Genomic DNA, 17,739 nt, shown 5'->3' with positions numbered 1-17,739 from the left:
CAGGCTCTCAGCTACCTGTAAGCTAACAAAATGTTTTGTAAGCGACAGTCTCTCTCTCAGGCGAGACCTAAAACATAGCTCCAATAAAAATGCAAGAAGGGGAACGGCACAAGTACTTTGGAGTTGCTTCAGAGCAGGGTTAAACACAAGCAGAGTATGTGAAGGCTGTATGCTGTAACAAATGAAAAGCAAGCAAATGAGAGTGATGATAAAAGCCAACCAATAGTAAGCAATGGACAGGCTCTAAATCCACTGTAAGCAATCAAAATGTCTCACAGTGACAGTCAATGCGATTTGTCAGGTGAGGCCTAAAATACATAGAGTTGTGATTTTCTGTGGAAAGCATAAATGGTGGCAGCATACTTTCTATGTACTTTTCAAGAACTTAAATTAGTGAACATAAAGTACTCAAAAATAATATCTGCAGCATTGGCGTTTGCCAATGTATGAAAATATTTAGAACAACCATAAACATAAATGTACTGTACTCATTTTTATGAGCACTGCTTGGCATTGTGTGCTTAGCACAACCAAACTGACAAATTACCAACTATCTATTTGAATATATTGAACATGTTTACTATTTAAACATGAGCTTAGCGTAGGGACACCTACAGATGAAAAGAGGTGCTACAGGTGAGGACTTCCTGTTTAGGTGCTGCGTGGCTACGACTTTAGATTATACATATATCTATTAAGTTGACTCTGATCTGAGCAGATATATATATATAGGTTTGTGTGTATATATATATATATATATATATGTATATATATATATATATATACACCCACACATATACACACACAAACACGTTTTCACCAGCCTCTACATCCATTGATCTTTCGTGTCACTTTTTCTTCTGCAGCCTGCAGCTACAACATGGGGCAATGAGACAGTGAGACAGCCCACTCCAGCCATTAACTGGCTTCACTGTGAGTGACGACATTATGCTGTTTCACAAGCTTTCAATCTGCACACAAAGTAGTTCTCTTCAGTGCCAGGTAGCTATCCTGGCAATATATACTCTTTGATACCAAAAATACTTTAGCTTTTAGGAATCGTTTTTATATTGCAGCTCCTCTCCCCTGCAAAAATGTTTTACAAAAACATGAGAAACACTGACAAAGCCAAGAGGTTGGCAGCTAACTCCAAACCTATTAGTATTACTAATGCTTTTGAGGTCTTCAGTATTTTTTTTTACAGAGTTTTATATAACGCAAACTTGGCCTGAATCAGGTGTCAGAGCGCTTTACATAACCCCAGTTTCATTACATGAGGACACATTCATCTTTGTTAGGCACAGGGAGATTAAGTGATTTGGCCAGAATCACAGGATGTTCAGCGACATTGCCGAGACTTGAACCCAGTTCCCCAGATTTGAGGTTGACTGCCCTAGCCGTTAGGCCAATTCCTCTGCCCTCAATTGACGCACACCCTTCATTTGAGAGAGAGATCTTAAAGGAGAGGCTAGTCACTCCTCATACACCCTACTTTGCACAGCCATCATCTGAGAGAGAGGTCTTGAAGGAGAAGCTAGTCCATCCACACACTCTACTACGAATACTTTATCGAAGGACATTTCATCTTAATAAAATTCTATGGATAGAACATTTACTTATAGGGATTTTTAGTCAGCCCTCTTTATCCATTGGTCTGTTACTGTGTCCTTCACATTTTCTGTCCGCACGGCATGGGGCTATGCGTTAATCTACAACTCCCACTGTCTTACTTCACTGTGAGTGAAGGCATTCGGTCCTTTCACAAAGAGCACATCTGCACCTTTAGTGCCACTCGCTTCTATAACAATGTGTGCTTTCTGAGATTAAAAAAAATGTCAGATTTTTAACCAAGGTTCGACAGCTTTCAAAAGAATAAACTTTTGCAAAAACCATAGAAAAACAAAATAAGTATGGCCAACACAAACGGCTGAAAGCAAATGCCAGACTGAGTGGCTTTGCCAACGCTTGTTCTGTTATTGTAATGTAACCTTTTAGGACATCTTGTCAGAAGGACGTTATCACAAGTGTCCTTATTAGCTTAATCTTAGGCTTTCTTTATAAAAACGCCAATGCGTGTCCTATCTAGACCTAAAACGTTATCGGGTGCTCACATTTTCGTCTTGAAAAATGATTAAAGAGGGATTGCAACCTTAAGATCTGTTCATATACATGGTTCTTTCTACTATAAAAGCCTACGATCTCCTGCCCGAACACCAAAAGTGTGTAGATTCATCCTGGCATAGGATGTCAAAAATAGCTAAGGCTGACTGGAAGGTCAATCGAGAGAAACAGCGCTGAATTCACAAAGGAAGATGTCCCGGCGTTTTGCAAGTGACCAGCACAGTCCGTGTTGGAGTGATGTAGGTGTGATGATAGAGGCAGTGACTGCAAGGATGCACCAGACTGGATGATAGCAGGATGACAGCAATTCAGTGCCTGATTGCTAAACCAAACCCATATCAAGAACATGGCCACAACATGGTTACTTTGTATCCACATTATAGGTGGACCACACCACAGACATTGTACTCGAGTTCTCAAGTTGAAACACAATAATCAGAGAAGCATTTCACTGGCTTTTTAAGTAAATCATTCTAAGGAAAGGCATCCTGATTGTGACCAATCTGCTGAGAGCTTACTTCAATATTTTATTTTACCTAAAGGTTAGTGTTTTGGAGACGATAAAATGTGTTGCACTTATGGCCAAAAAGGGAAAAAAGATAAGGCAGGAGCCTTCCTACCCCTAAAGGATAACAGTGTGGACTCTGAAGATATCTGAGAGCAGGAACAGGAACGCGCACAGGAAAGCTTGCAGTGCTGCCACTACAGTTGGCGGAATTTACAGACTGTTGTATTTTGTTGGCAAATCACCATTCTCACTCTGTGGGTGCTGTGCGTGCTTTCATTTGGGCACCCAGCTTTCATTTAGACTTTTTCCTTATAGAAAACTACAAATCCATCATACCGAGTGCATTTGGCAGGTTACTGCAAATCAGGAGCTACTTTCTAATGGAGGATGGAGATAAGAGTGGCGAGTCATCACCACGCAGTGCAAGCTTCATCACAAGGACAGAGATTGTTCAACATGTTGTGCGCTGTGTGTTGACAGTAGAAAGAGGAAAGTCAGTGGTGAGAGTGTGTTTCAATCTGAAGCTCATTATGCCATGTTACACGATCGTATTACGCTGTGGAGGACTGAACTAATATGGAAAGCAAGCACGTGCACGAACGTGGTCGAATAAGGCTCTGAATCAGAAGAGGATGTGGCATTGTGCTCTCGCGACAACCAGCACAAGCATGAGGATGGGCGGTAGCCAATCTGAGACACTTTGGACTAAATTGTAGGCACGTAGGACCATATTTGGATAAATCCTCGGCAGCACTGGCATGCAAGACACTGGACATAGCATAGAGATGTGATGCAATTTGTGGCTTGAGCACTTTCCAGTAGTATTCACATAATAATAAACCCAAACTTGAGTAGGGCTAAATAATCTGTTTGTTAACGATAACAACAAATAATAACCCTCGGGACAACTGAGCTAAACCCTCGAGACAACAGAGCTAGCTATACCTAAATATGGTGATGCAGCTTTGAAAAAGGGTGTCAGGCAGGCTTTTCAACTATGCTGAAAATTCCAACGGCTAAATTGGACCGGTGAGGTCCTCCCTTCCCCATTCAACTTTACATTTCTTTCAGTTTGACAGTCACTTACTCACGCCCCACTGCTCAGAAATTCCAACTTTCATCAGCTCGACTTAACAAGAAAATAGTACTCAGAGTTTCAGTTTATACCAAGTTACAGATTCACTGCAGAGTAAAGCACGCTTAACCGACGGAAAACATATATATCTGTCCCGCACTGAAAATCAATCCAAGAATTCTGAAGGTTGTTCAATACACTGTAGCACCAAAAATCTCTAACTGAGGCTACACCTGCTCAGACGCAGTCCTGAAACGAAGGCAGGGCACGGTAAGAACCTTTTCAGATGAACGAGCTGTGAATTAATTTGAGGATCATCGAAATAAATAAGCGTACGCTATTACTTGCACTTGGTGTTGAACATGTTGACATAAATCAGGAAAAAGCTGTATGGATATACATACATACATATGTATTATTTCTCAAAAGAATCTAAAGTTGTTTCCTGATACACTAGCGTGCTCAGCTGTTGGTGGGGAGCGACTCATGCTTTTACTGAAATCCATTCAGCCCCTTAGAAGCCTCAAACCCTCACTGGAGTCCATTAAGACATTGTTATCCACCCGCTTGAAACACAATATGGTGCCACCGCGGCCTTGCTGTCTTTACTGCGTAAAGCAAATCAATGGAATAGAAGCCAAACGAGTCCCACTAGACATTGAAAAAAAGGGAGAACTTGCTCCACACACAAAGAAGCCGGCCTCTTTTTCTTACTGCTGTCCATGAAACAGTTAACTGGATTTTCAATGAGACAAAAATCCTTTTCTGCCTATTCCTGACAGCTTCCTTGCAGGTTGTCTTGTGTCCTGGAAACAACCGTGATAGGCTGATGGTGACATCACCAGCATGCTGAACAACAGAAGCACAGTGCGCGCTCCTGCGGGGAAGAGGGAGGCGGTAGGGAGGGTCGTGGAGAGGTGCCTTTAGCTGTCAATGGTGCCACAAGAGGATTCTGGAAGGTGTTGAACGTGGACGAGAAGCTGAGCCTCCTCCTGCGTCTAAATCCTCAGGAGGAGCCACTGCCATAGTAGAGACATGGAGAGGTGCTACTCATTGACCAAAACTATAACCATGAAATCACTAACAGACAATTGTCGGCACAGAGAAACCAAAGCACCCACATCACTCGAAGGAAACTGCTACAAGTGGAAAATCAAGCCTTTTCGAGGTCCTTCCTTCTATATTTGTAAATGTTACTTAATCGTGTACCCCAGCACACCAATAAACATTAGTACAGCCTGCACTCGCAGGAAGCTGCGAGTATCAAGAGACACTCACAAAAAGGTGTGCCTTGGTATTAAGAGCCTAACTGGCAACTTTATCAACACCTGGTCCATCGGTCCAATCATCTTTGAAAAATTGTAAACATGCTAACAAGCGGTATTAAGCTTTCTATAAGAAACTGAACAGGGGATTTTGGTATTTCCAGCAAGCTCAGAATGATTCACTGTCTCAAGCATAGTGGTGATGTCAGTTCCTGGAGCAAGGGTGACATGCCGCAAGGGCAGCAGTACTGAATAATGCCTTGGCCAAAGAACCTCCTGCAGAGCTCAGAGAAGGAAGCGCGGTCATCTCAAGGTCACATCTCTTCCCAGATAGAGAAAAAAGGAGACCCATCGTAAATCCTGGGGTATAACATGCAATAATGGATGACATCGCCTCCTGGATCCCCTTTCTCAGTAAAGAGTGCTGTGCCAAGGAGGAAGCCTGGGTTGCGCCGCCTGGCATCAGGACCCAGAAGGCGTAGATTGAAAGTAAGGTATTAACACCTGACTTGCTCAACAATCTGTGACAGACCCCTGCATCTCATTGGGTCACTATTCCCAGCAAGCATTGGCAAAGCCAATTGGTATGGTGTTGGATGCCAGCTTTTTAGCTTTCTGAATGCTAATTTTGCTTTTTAACTGGATCTTGCAAAATTGTATTGCTAGAGAAGCTTCTAGGCCTCGTCAGTCTCAAAAATAAACATAGCTAAAAGCAAAAATATTTTTGGGGACTCAAAAAGCACCAACTGCCATAGTCATCTGTGGCACGGAAGATAACTCTGATGTGTTTGGATTGTTCCTTTCAAAAGGGTAGGATGCCATCACTTCACTTGAAGTTAGCCAATGGCGGAAGTGGACTGACACTTCTCCCATGCTGTGTGGTGTTCGGGACAGATGAAAAATTTAAATGACAAAATAACAGACCGATGGTTGAAGAGGGCTAGCTAAAACCCCCTCTAAGTTTTTTATATATATAATTTAGTAACATCAAAAGGTCTTGGCTAATGCCAGACCTAAACATAAGTGGTGCTCTTAATCCAATTTTATATAACTCTGTGGATTTTCAGCCAACAAAATCTCATTAGTTTGCGGGATGGGAGAAAGACGGTCTTCTCAATGTATAAAGTGTACCCATGTTGTTAGTAATGAAAAAAGTGTGATTGTCATTGAGCGTGGGCACAACTGCACAAACTGCCACACCCTCTGTCGCAGGCCGCCTGTGCGCACCATCCCCCGTCTGTACGGAGCCTCGCTTCTTCACGCCCTAGCATAACAAAGAATAATAAAGTGCAATCAGGTTGTGTGCTCTTTTCCTAGAAAGTGTGTGTGCAGGGTACAAAGTCAAGTACAACAAAGCAAATGTAACATCAGCAATTTCCTTCAAACTTAATATGACCACAGGACGACCGAATTCTCACCTTTCACTCACAATCTGGGGATTTGTCTGTAGACAATAAATACCCCTGTGCAGCCCTGCGTGGAAGCGAGGCAACCCTCAGCTAAGCAATCTTGTATTACCATCTCTTTTCTGCAATGACCAAAGTTATTTGTGGCAACATGGGCTTTCTCATCTTCCCGTAAATTAGTAATAAACTATCATTTAAAAATGTTATACATAAAAAAATTGTGCCTCAGTCGATGGCCCTGTGCTCGGGGATTCCTTATTACATTCTTGTTCCAATCACAAATAATAGTAAGATCTCGTTTTTCAGCAGACGCTTGATCACGGCACCCATTCTGTGTCTTCGTAATACTGAATTTAACACATTTTACGATCACCCTAATTCATATGCTTCTGGCGGGTGAAATGCTGGGAGAGTACATGCTGGCTTTGCACCTAGAACTTTCACACACATGTCTGGAACAGACACATTAATCAACAGAGCTCTCTTTTAACAAGCTTGTGAACTTGAGGGAAGAGGACAGGACTGTCTTGCAAACCCCCGACTCACATTTTTACCCCAAATATCCCTCTGATGGGCTAAATTAGTGAAACTATAGAGGCGTTCTGTAGTAAACATAAGTATATATTTGGTAATAACCCCTCTTTCCCGATCTCCTTGTAAACAGCTCTATTCACAGTACCCCTTAGAGGTACTGAGACCTTTTCTCTGGTCATATCCTTATTGCATAGACTTGTTCCTACTCATTCTAGGAGCTGACATTCTGGCATTCTATCTATATCCGTTTTTGGTGCCATCACTTATTTATCAACAGCAATGGCAGACATTATTTTTGCGTTCTGTGTTTCTACTCAATTGAGTTAAATGTACACTGCCTCAACGCACGCAGTAAGAGTGACTGAGCCAAATGCGTCAGGATTTTAAGGCGTTAGACTGCATTTTTCACACAGATGTGGCAGGCTGAGATCGCAGTCTGCTCTCCCGCTTGCTGTATTAATTGGTGTTGCAGACTACTGAGCTGGAATAAATTTGCTTTCTCAGAATTCGTGCCAAGCCTGCTTTTGCCATTGTGATTGGGAGCGAAAAGGAGATATAGGGTATTGCAACCAATGAGGCAGTACCTGTGGGCCAGGGAGGGTGCTCGGTGTGCACAGCAGAGTGTTCTGGACCCTCCCCCTGTACACCGAAGGACACACTCAGCAACACAACACTTCTGTGGCCAGTAAGCTGCATGCTTACCCACTGACCAAGCATTTCCTCCAAGCACTTTGAAATGTGTGGGCACCAATGTTAGACGATCGAAGGAAACTGTCTAAGGCTAGTTCTTGACTTGCTTCCCCAATTTATTTCTAACAATCATCTAGTAGCTCTCCACCCTCCCAACAAATATTGTAGGAAACTACAATAACAGTAAAATGATGAACGCTACAGCACGCAAAGTGAAACAGGCATGTAAAAATTGTATCAACAAAGCTGCGGTTATACAATTCTTCCTGCCACAAACTTGTATCATGAAAGCCTTTGGGACACATTTCGTTATCCCGACTGAAAAGTGTCCATTTTATCCACCTCAGTTGGATGAAAGTTCAATTATCTGCCTTGGGGTTAAACCTGTGACTGGACACTAAGGCAGTCTTGAAGCAGCAAGCAATCAACCTACTGAGCTGTCATAGATAAGCAAAGAAGCAAAGCTTTAGTAAAGAAGTCAATACTCAGAACAACGAATGAACACATCTAAAACCACACATCGCAATAAAGAGACTATTTATCGGACGGGAAAAAAAGTCACCAGCATGAGTCCAGAAAACCTCAAAAGATGAATGCCAAAACAACACTGGGCCAAGAGCAGCACAAACATGAAGAGAAAGAAACCATTCAAAGAGAAGAGGACGGTAAAGCTAGACCTGTTTCAAAGACAAAATAAATAATCATCACAAGATATTGTCTGGGGGGCACGAGTTCACCTCCAGATGCGCTTATAGCTACACTGTGATTTACTGTCTCCTATGTTATGAGAAAAACGTAATAAACAGATTAAAAAAAGATACTTCCTACGGGGGTAAAGCACCCCAAGAAAGGAGTTTCTGGACGAAGGGGCTCGCTGAGGGCCACTGGCACAGTAAGGCAAACATATATGACTACCAGAAAAACACATATGCGGTACTGCCTTCATATAAGTCCTCCATTACATAATGAGTGAAGCTCAATGAGCTCTGAATCTTCGACACGTGAGGGACCTGTCTATAACTGTGATTGTCTCACTCTCCCTTCATCCAAATCCCTACCCAACCCAATGGGATAGCACTGCAGCAGAGGGACTCGCTTACTTTCCATTACATATTGCCTAGTGCGTCTCTTGGGCTCAAAAACTATTTCATGACTTAAGCCTAGATCCAAACAAATGACACCCCAAGTACTTGTCAATATCTTCTTGCCTTAAGAGTAAAGGAGACAGGTAAAGCCAAAGGATGTGAGGTGGAGATAGTGTTGCAGAAAGTACTGAACTTATTTTTCAGTATTTTTTGTAGGATGCACACAGCAACCTCATTCAAATCTTGGCACGTCCAGTTTTATCCAATAAATAGGTGGAACAGGGGCGAAGAAGTGATTTACCGAGGCCTACCCAATTTGAGCATGATGTTATGTGTTTGTTTGTAGGCAATAGTTACATTTGTGGTTCCTCTTAAGTACCTTCATTTATTTCCTTTTTTTTGCCTTTTGACAAAAATCGCAACAGCAAAGGGCCTGAAACATACAAAAATCTACCTCATTGTAGGGGAGGGTGAGATGCCAGTTCGGAGAGGGGGAGTAAGGATTACTTGGAAGTTCTCCACACAGCACCTACTTGTGCATACAGCACACCCACAATCGGAGGTGCCATCCTTGTTCACCTACCTCCACAGGTCTAAACTCCATAAGGAGAGGAATTAAAAATTAATATAAACCAATTCAATAGTCCACACACTGAACGGTCTATTGGCGCTAAAGAATTCATAATATCATTAGTCGGCTCAATGATATTCATTTTATCAGCGCCATAAGGACAAAAGACTGAGTCCGTTGTTGAATTCTTAGATACTGTGGCTTGCAGGTTGTACACAGATTTCTGCAGTGTGCGCTCAGTCCCTGAGTTTGCTTACAGAAAGGAGCACACAAATATGTGCCTAAAAATAATGTTAGCAGTAGGCACCCTGCCAAACAAACAAATGGAATGAAGCAAGAGAAAACCAGTTAAGTGCAATCACTACAAAGTGCTCCACTAACTCTTTCGAGAGAACCATTAGCACAGCGTGGACCACTGGTCTCTTCAGGAACTCGCTCAAGAATTGCCACACCATTTCCTTTCTAACAGAAAACGACAAAAAAAATCCTCACAGATGCAAATGTGATCCTTGCTCGAAACCCAAATGGCCTTATTGCTGCAGCTGAAACTATGTCAAAGCCAAAACAGCAACCATTAATAACCCTCTTGTCACTTTCGAAGGAAACATCTATTCTGAGCAGTTGCACTGGATGCTTTTGAACAGTGGTGTAACCCTTTTCAGGAAAATGCTATTCATCTGGTGTACTTACCTCAAAATGCTGGTCTTTGCTATAAAAAAAAGTATGGAAATCGCTTGATAAAAGGAGAAGTTACTCCCAATGCAATCTCAGTGTGGTCGAGTAACTGCGACCGTAAATGCTGAACAAGGAGACACAAGTTCCAATCTTTGCTTCCCTCCTCTTCACCAAGCTGTGTGACCCTCGGGAGATACTGGCAGCTAGTCTCCATTTTCTGCCATAAAACTGAAAGAGAGCTTCTGAACAGTCTAGACATTAGATGGCAGAGGGTTACTGAAGAAGTGAGAATGTGCAGAAACGTAAACTACTAACTGACACCTGCCCTAGTCTGAACAAACACTTGCTTTGAAAGCACTGAGGCACTGATGCTTTTGCTAGTGTAAGAATATGCTTGATCTGTATTCAAGTACTGGCTTTTGCAGGCAGACCTGAACACCCAGCCACCCACAGGGGTCAAAGTGAAGACACAAGGGAGAAGGGGAGGGCTGAGCTTGGAATGGAAATGCTGTGAATCTACTGCACTCTTTTAAACAGGGAAATTTAAGAAAAGTAAAAGGTTGTAATTTCTTTTTTAGCCAATAAAAATTACCTACACAAACATATATATATATATATATATATATATATATATATATATATATATATATATATATATATATATATATATATATATATATATATATATATGTAATTATATGTGTGAATATATATATATATATATATATATATATATATACATTATATATATGTTTTTCCAGTTAAAGATAAGCAGGAAGATAAAATGTCAAATGACAGATATTGATATTATATTGTCTGAGTGTTTAATTTTACCTTTTCAAAATCGTTACAACCCTTCTAATCCACTTTACACTATTTCTGTGCGCTCTCTGCTATGAAATGATTTTTTTTTATTTTGAATATAATATGCCTGAAGAGTAACCAAATAACGTGGCACTATAGTGCCATCTCTGGGTTCCTCTGACATTTACAAACCTTTCGACCCTCGATCACTTGTTATGTGGTATCAGCAGGATGCATTGATGATATTAAAGGGAGGGTCCCCAGTACCGTTACTGTGTGATCTTTGCGTATCCTCTTTACAGACAGTAGGGAAAGTTAAACAAAAGCCTTCCCGCTGTCCACTTCTGTTAACGAACCCTGACAAGCTAATCTACTCTTCACCACCTTTTTAGCACTAGAGGGGCAGGCACCCAATGGACTGCCACTATTCACCCAATGAAGAAAACCCAGTGCCTGCGTGGGCAGAACCATGCTCACATTATCTATCATCTAAAGCTGGAACAAAAGCGGATCCTGAAAACTGGAAAAGAGGGCGCTTGGGATTACACTGATGACTTCTTCCAAAATATCCATCGCAGATACACTAGCGCTAACCAAAACTCCCAGCGGAGTTCTATTCGGAAGCAATGGAGCCTACCTAGTGCTTTAAATGGGCCAGTACTGAAAGGTACAGAATACCAGCACTTTTACATTTTGAGCAGGAACGTACCTGCACTTCTCAAGTGAAACGTAATGCTTTTAATTGGAGATTACTGGCACTTCCCAGAAATGAGCAGGTACTCTGCTACAGCGTGCTTCCACTTCTATTGTTCAACTGCACGCACTGAGCCTACCAAAGTACAGCAGCGATCAGAAGTACAAGCAACATGGGGCTGTTGCCTTCGCTCAATCATGCTAACGACGTGCAATGCTAATGCAATCAATAGTTCCTGTTTTCTTTATAATCGGTCAACAAAACGTATTTTGGCTTTCTTGACTGTTGTAGTTAATAACCGCGTCCACAAAACAAAAGGGGCTTATTCGCCAAGGAATCTATGAGTATGTGAATTAGCACTCCTGTATTACAACCTGGCTACTCTTAAATGTCTTTCTGAGTTTGGCCACAGAGCATTTAAAATTGGAATTGGAAGGGAATGTTCAGAGAATAATCATAGACAATTAGTACAAATAGAAAGCTGTGCTCTCTTTGCTCTTTTACTAAAAAGAAGTTGAACATGTCGGGGTAGACTCACAAAGGTGTTTCGAGTGCGTGAAGTAGCACTCCTGCAGTATTACTTCACATGCTCACAAAAGCAATCGGCTACAAAATCTCTAGTACTTTACACCTATCCCACCACCACACAAAGCAAATATCAGGCACTACAACAAGTACTCGCTGAGTAGAGCTGAAAGTACCCACTGGCTGCAAACATTACTCAATGAGTGGCTTCTACATCGGTGACAGAATAAGTTGGTACACGTAGGTGTGTCGTACATTCAACATCCACAAGAAGTTTCAAGCAAGCATATGTTTTCTAATTATTCATCATACAATTCAATCCCAGAGATCTTAGAATAGCATGGTACAATTAGTCAACACAATACTACTCACAACCTAAAATACCCAAAGTGAACGAAGGGGTGACGTCCACGTACTGTGTGCTTTTTTATGATCTGGTGGTGAGGTACTTTAAAACATTAAGGGAAGCTATGTGACTGACACACACACACTCTGTGGTCAAGTGTGCCAGAGTTGGTAGCACATCTTCTTTCATTACACTACAAAGCTCTGTAAACCGCAGGCAACTCAGTAGCATTTAGTAATCCCATCTGCTCTACATTTTGCATCCTGATGAGCTGCCAAACATGGTTTTATACTGTGTAGGTGCTGAAGAAGAGAATGTATCAGAAATCTCAGGCAATGCAGGTGTAATGAGAGAAGCAAGAGCACGGTGCTGAGCGTGATGGAGTTGCTAGCTGTGGCAGAGTACGTTAAAAAGGACCTTCTAGGGGCAAAGCAGGCAAGCTCTAATATTCTGCTTAAGTTGTGTTTCTTCTGCCAACACATTCACTCTTGTTTTCCTACAACACTTCCTACCACAATCTTGTAGTTGTTTTGTACCGCAAATAACTGATTTTCTTATTATTCTACTGAACAACGGCTCTTGTATCACCTTTCTCAGAACGATGAACGGTTGAGTCAACTCACACATATTTGCACTTGTAACCACTAGTGTTATACACATATCTCTGCAACTGATACATTAACCCCCTTTGCTATATTAATAGAAATAGTGCTAAATATGACCTGAAGAAATATAAACAAGGCAGTTAGCCGACTGTTTGGCAAACAAAAGGTAGGTTTGAGCATGAAGTTATTGCTTGATCAATAAAGAACATTTACCTTCTTCTGATTGCAGAGCTCCGCCAGCAAAATATGATGCATGTGTTACTCCACAACAGCTCAAAATTTTCCAGTAGGTTCAATCAATCAATCAGGATTAATAAAGCGCAGCTAACCACCCAATAGGGTATCCAGGTTTGGTAAAAAAAATTGTAAATCCATAGAAACTATGCACGGAACTCTTAGTCTCTTAGTAAAACCTTTTTGTCGACAATTCCAGTTCTACGGCTGAGCTTTCCGAAACAAATCCCAAGCGTATGTTCCATTGTGCCACAATAATCCAGTGTTCCCAAGCAATCAGTAAAGACCTAAAACAGAAAATGGACAAGGGTTAACATGACTTCATACTGTTTTTACAGTTTGTGGGCATGTGAGAAATACAATTTCTTTATCTTGATTCGTGCCTGCGCTGCTTGCCGTAGAATAATTTTGTGAATATAAAGGGCCAAACATTTAACCTCTGGACAGCTGAAAAGTACCAATTTATCAAGAGTTGCGCTGGAAAGAAAATGAAAAACAGTCTTAAAATAAAAGGCAAATCACTGCCTATTGGTGCACACGGTTTGCATTGTTATGCCACATTGGGACACATGTACCTTCAGGGGTCATGTTTTTAAAACTGTCATAACAACTTTAGCCAATACCTTTCTGTACCATTTAGAACTGTCTGCCCCTAAGACCATAAACAACAGAAGGCCATTTGCAATCACCACTATGGGAGGTTAAAATATCTACGTATTACCAGTAAACAACACAGTTATTTCCCTGGGCTACAGCCACACATATTTTTTGCATGACAATGCATAAATTCACACACTCAGAGCACAACTTTGAATGAGCTCAGGCAAACTTTCCTAATTTCTACAACTGTTCTTAGTGAATCACCTTTTCCTTTCTCGCTTTCTTGAAAAGTGTGTTGCTTTCATGATAAAAGTGTCTAACAAACAAAATGCATAAAAACATGTGGAGAGGTCACTTTGGGATTGAGATTCAATTCGAATTTATTACCTTCAATGTACATATGGGCCACAATAATGCATCCACTAGCCTCAAATAGTGTTACCATGAAACAGACTGGGCAAAAAACGTATAAAAGTACAGAATGACGTCATGTGTCTGCCACAAGCTTCTGCGCCACGACCATAATCACAGAAATGTTTATGAAGAAAACGACAACATGAATGAAAACACAAAAAAAGAGTATTTGAAGGATGTGTGGCAACTTCTCAATAGAGACATAAAGATCTAACGTTACGCACTGAGAAAACCAAAGAGAAGGGTCTGTAACACATTTCAAGCATTGTGCCTTCCTAGTTCTGCCTAGAAATATTTAGAAGGGTAAAATGCACTTTTCAAAAGCGCCATGATTTTAAAGCTTGCAATTGTCAATGTATTGAGTCTGTCCTTAAAAAACTGCTGCTTCACTATAAAAGCACTGTATAGTGTCATTGCCACCAAAAATGACCCCGACCTACAGTAGCACTGGCTTCACTGAAGCAATGTAATTTACCCCAGTTAGAAAGGATTCATTACACAGACTTCTTAGGCATGCCAATCAGGTTGCATGTGTAATCAGAAATGTGTGATGATAACTCTCAATGGTCCACCACTTTCCACACGTGTGAGGTCCACAAAAGACTACATCAGGTTACATACGTCCTCGCTCCAGCAACACCATGTTATTACTGGGCCTTGGAGGAGTTAGGAGGGAAGCGAGTGAGCTAGGCATTTGATAAAAACAAAAATAGGAAGTACAAGATGGTGGGTGGAAAGTGGGAAAATTCCATCAACATAAAGGGAAACTACTGTAAACGCGGAGATGTGTGGCTTGCACAATATTATGGAAAGCAGTACAGGAAATAAAATGATGTTATAGCAAAGTAATGAATCAATAATAAAAATATGATTTAAAAAAATTCTAAAGCCTGGACAGTGCAATATCAACCGAATGTGTGAAATGCCCAGCGAAGGTGGTCTGGTTGAAAGCAAAGCAATAGTCTGCCTCTACTCACCAGTTTGATGCGGAGCCCCACCCATCTGACAAAAGTCTTTTTGATGGCTTGACTGAATTACTTACAGTGTAATGGTTTTGCCATTGCACACTAGAATTTTCTCCGGAGGCGGTGAATAATACACTTTCTAATTGGACAAAAAAATGTTGCCTTGATTTTGTAGTTATATCTCTGACGAGGCAATGCCTACGTAAACTTGCAAAGCCTCGCTAGCAGAAATCCTAGAGCTGGCCAGCATCCTCTTCCAGCAAACAATGGTATAAGCCTCAAAGTCTTGTTATAACTTGAACGCAATTCATAGTCCGTCCACTAAAATAATACTGAATAATAAACATGCTAGGGTGTCCTATCGCCCAGACCAGAGATTGAAAATGGAGTCTGTCTTTACTCATCCATCTTGCTTCCAACAATAGAAATAAGGGCGGCAAACTCTGGGGCAGCCAAGATGGACCAACATTTTATTTTAGGTGCATTAACTCATTTTTCTAATTCATCATGAAATAGTTCGAAGACTTGGACCACTTGCGGCTGCTGCACTTCAGTGATGTCATCAGCATTTAATCCATGGAGGGGAGGGTACTTTCTTTGAAGCTTTATTGCCAAGTATTTTCGATGCCCGGTGTCAAAAAGTGGGTCCTCGTTCCCTCAAAAGGCATATAGAGGGGGTAAAAACCATACTTCCCTCTACTTGCACAAAGGGTCGCAACTGATGCAGGGAACTCACCCTTTGATAGTCTTCTACCGCACTGAAACAAGGAAGAAGTGAATGGCGCTCGCCTGCCCCTTTGTTGACAAACACGCTCCACTGTCAGAACTTGTTGAAAGTTGGGATGAGAACATTCTTATGAAAATACGCTGGCAAACTTGGCAAATCTAACTATTCGGGGATGTTCCGTACTTTGTTGTCCAGTATGTTAGTATTTTTTTAACTTTTTTAAAACTTTTTGTTTTCACTCTACGAGTTTCCCACTGTCTGCCATGAAATGCCCTTATTGGGTGCTCCCAAATAGGTGAAAGTATATGTAAAGTCGACACGTTAGTGCTCCTAAGTTTAAAATAAAGTAATGCACGTCTAGGGTCTCAATGCTCTATAGACAAACAAAGTAACTCGATGTCCAACATTTTCGTTCTTAAGTCCTATTAAGAATGGGAAGGGAATAGGAGCGCTCCTCGAACTTTAATGCGAAAGGTGCGCTCGTTTCTCCCGTCGGTACTTCGGGAGAGGCACAGACTGCCCAGCACCTGGGCAGCTCCGGGGGGCGACGGGCTTCTCAGAGAAACAAAGAGGGCGGCGCGAACTCACCTTGTGCAGCGTCCCCCGCGCGCCGGGACGCCTGGACTCCCCGCGGGCGGCGGGGGTGTCCGGCGTTCGGCCGCCACGATGCGCCCCGGGAGAGGATACCGACTTCGGCGTAGTTTCTTCTCCTTTTGTCCAAGTTCCCCGAGAGCAAACAAAGAAGCCCGGCAGCAGGTCCCCCCCTCCCTAACCCTCACCTCCCCCACCCCTCCAGCCCATGCCACTCCCCTCCCGCGCTGTACAACTCTCGGCAGCCACTCCCTCCTCCCCGGAGTCTGATACGGGCTGTGCGAGAGCCGCGGCAAACTTTTCAGAGTGAAGTGCGGCCGCGGAGGCCAGGGCGGGAGACCAGAGGGGGCGAGGGGTGCCAATGGGCGACTGTGCCCTGATTGTGGGGGCAGGAGCGGGCCTCGCAGCGTCGAATACAAGCTGTATGAGGCGGCCGCTCCATCCGGCCTTCATGGTCCAACTTGAACTTTCCATTGTCATGCTACTGGGGGAATATTCTGGAGGGCCACAGCACGAATAGAGTCATTTGTGACTAAATGAACGCCATGCCCGGAAAGGAGGGTCGTCCGAGGTCCCAGGGCCCTGTCCGGATTCCCCAGGCTGGGCCCCGGTCATCACTTAGAGAGGGGTCCCCTCTGCGAGGTGCTTTTGTTTTTCGTGTTCATGGATAGCTGTGAACAAAGGGATGGGGGGATACTGGGTGCGTGTGTCCGCAGGAGAGAGGTTCGCAGGCAGGGAACAAAAGCCCTCGCGCCGCCAGGCCACGACTCGCGCGCCACAAACGCACCGTGCGCCCTGCGCGCACTGCAACCTGTTGCAGAAGGCGGTGGTGCACGTGAGAAGCACCGGAGCAGCGGCGCTCTCTCAATCGTGGAGCTGTGCCGCCTATACACTATACATACTTCAAGAGACCCCTGTATTTACCCACCTCCTCTGCTTTTAGAACTTTCCGTCATTTCGCGCATTGTTTAAACTGCGCGCTCCTCACCCTAAGGTTTGTTGGTTCCTCATGTTCAAATGCATAAAGTTCGGTAAAACCAACTCTTCGACCCTTGCGTTCCTTGTTTAACGCCATTCTCCGAAGGGCAGCCAAGGCTACCATGTCTTCTACCTTCCTGCCCCTGTGACGCCCCAGCAAAAGCGCAGCCGTCCCGCACACTGACACTTCAGCACACGCACCGACACTCCCATTAGCAGCACACATACAGACATCAAATACTCGTAAATCTAAACTGTCACAAACACGCACCCAAAACCAAACACGGACACGGAATAAACTGGCGCAAACCCACCATCAACAATCA

At 42.8% G+C, this 17,739-nt stretch overlaps 1 long non-coding RNA gene across 1 annotated transcript in view; it reads right to left on the bottom strand.

Annotated features, from left to right (window-relative positions):
* The window catches only part of LOC147722623 (uncharacterized), a 356,601-nt gene extending 340,034 nt beyond the window's left edge, over positions 1 to 16,567 (bottom strand). Inside the window, exons 1-2 of the long non-coding RNA XR_015309887.1 lie at positions 16,433 to 16,567; positions 13,118 to 13,425 (exon numbers count right to left, since the gene is read on the bottom strand). This is a non-coding gene — a long non-coding RNA (uncharacterized LOC147722623). The remainder of the gene's footprint in view (positions 1 to 13,117; positions 13,426 to 16,432) is intronic.
* Positions 16,568 to 17,739: the final 1,172 nt, after the last annotated feature.

Source organism: Lissotriton vulgaris, chromosome 4_1 (genome assembly GCF_964263255.1).
Source record: "Lissotriton vulgaris chromosome 4_1, aLisVul1.2, whole genome shotgun sequence".
Taxonomy (NCBI): Eukaryota; Metazoa; Chordata; class Amphibia; order Caudata; family Salamandridae; genus Lissotriton; species Lissotriton vulgaris.
The sequence above is the reverse complement of the archived record's forward strand: the minus strand, read 5'-3'. Positions and strand labels throughout refer to the sequence as shown.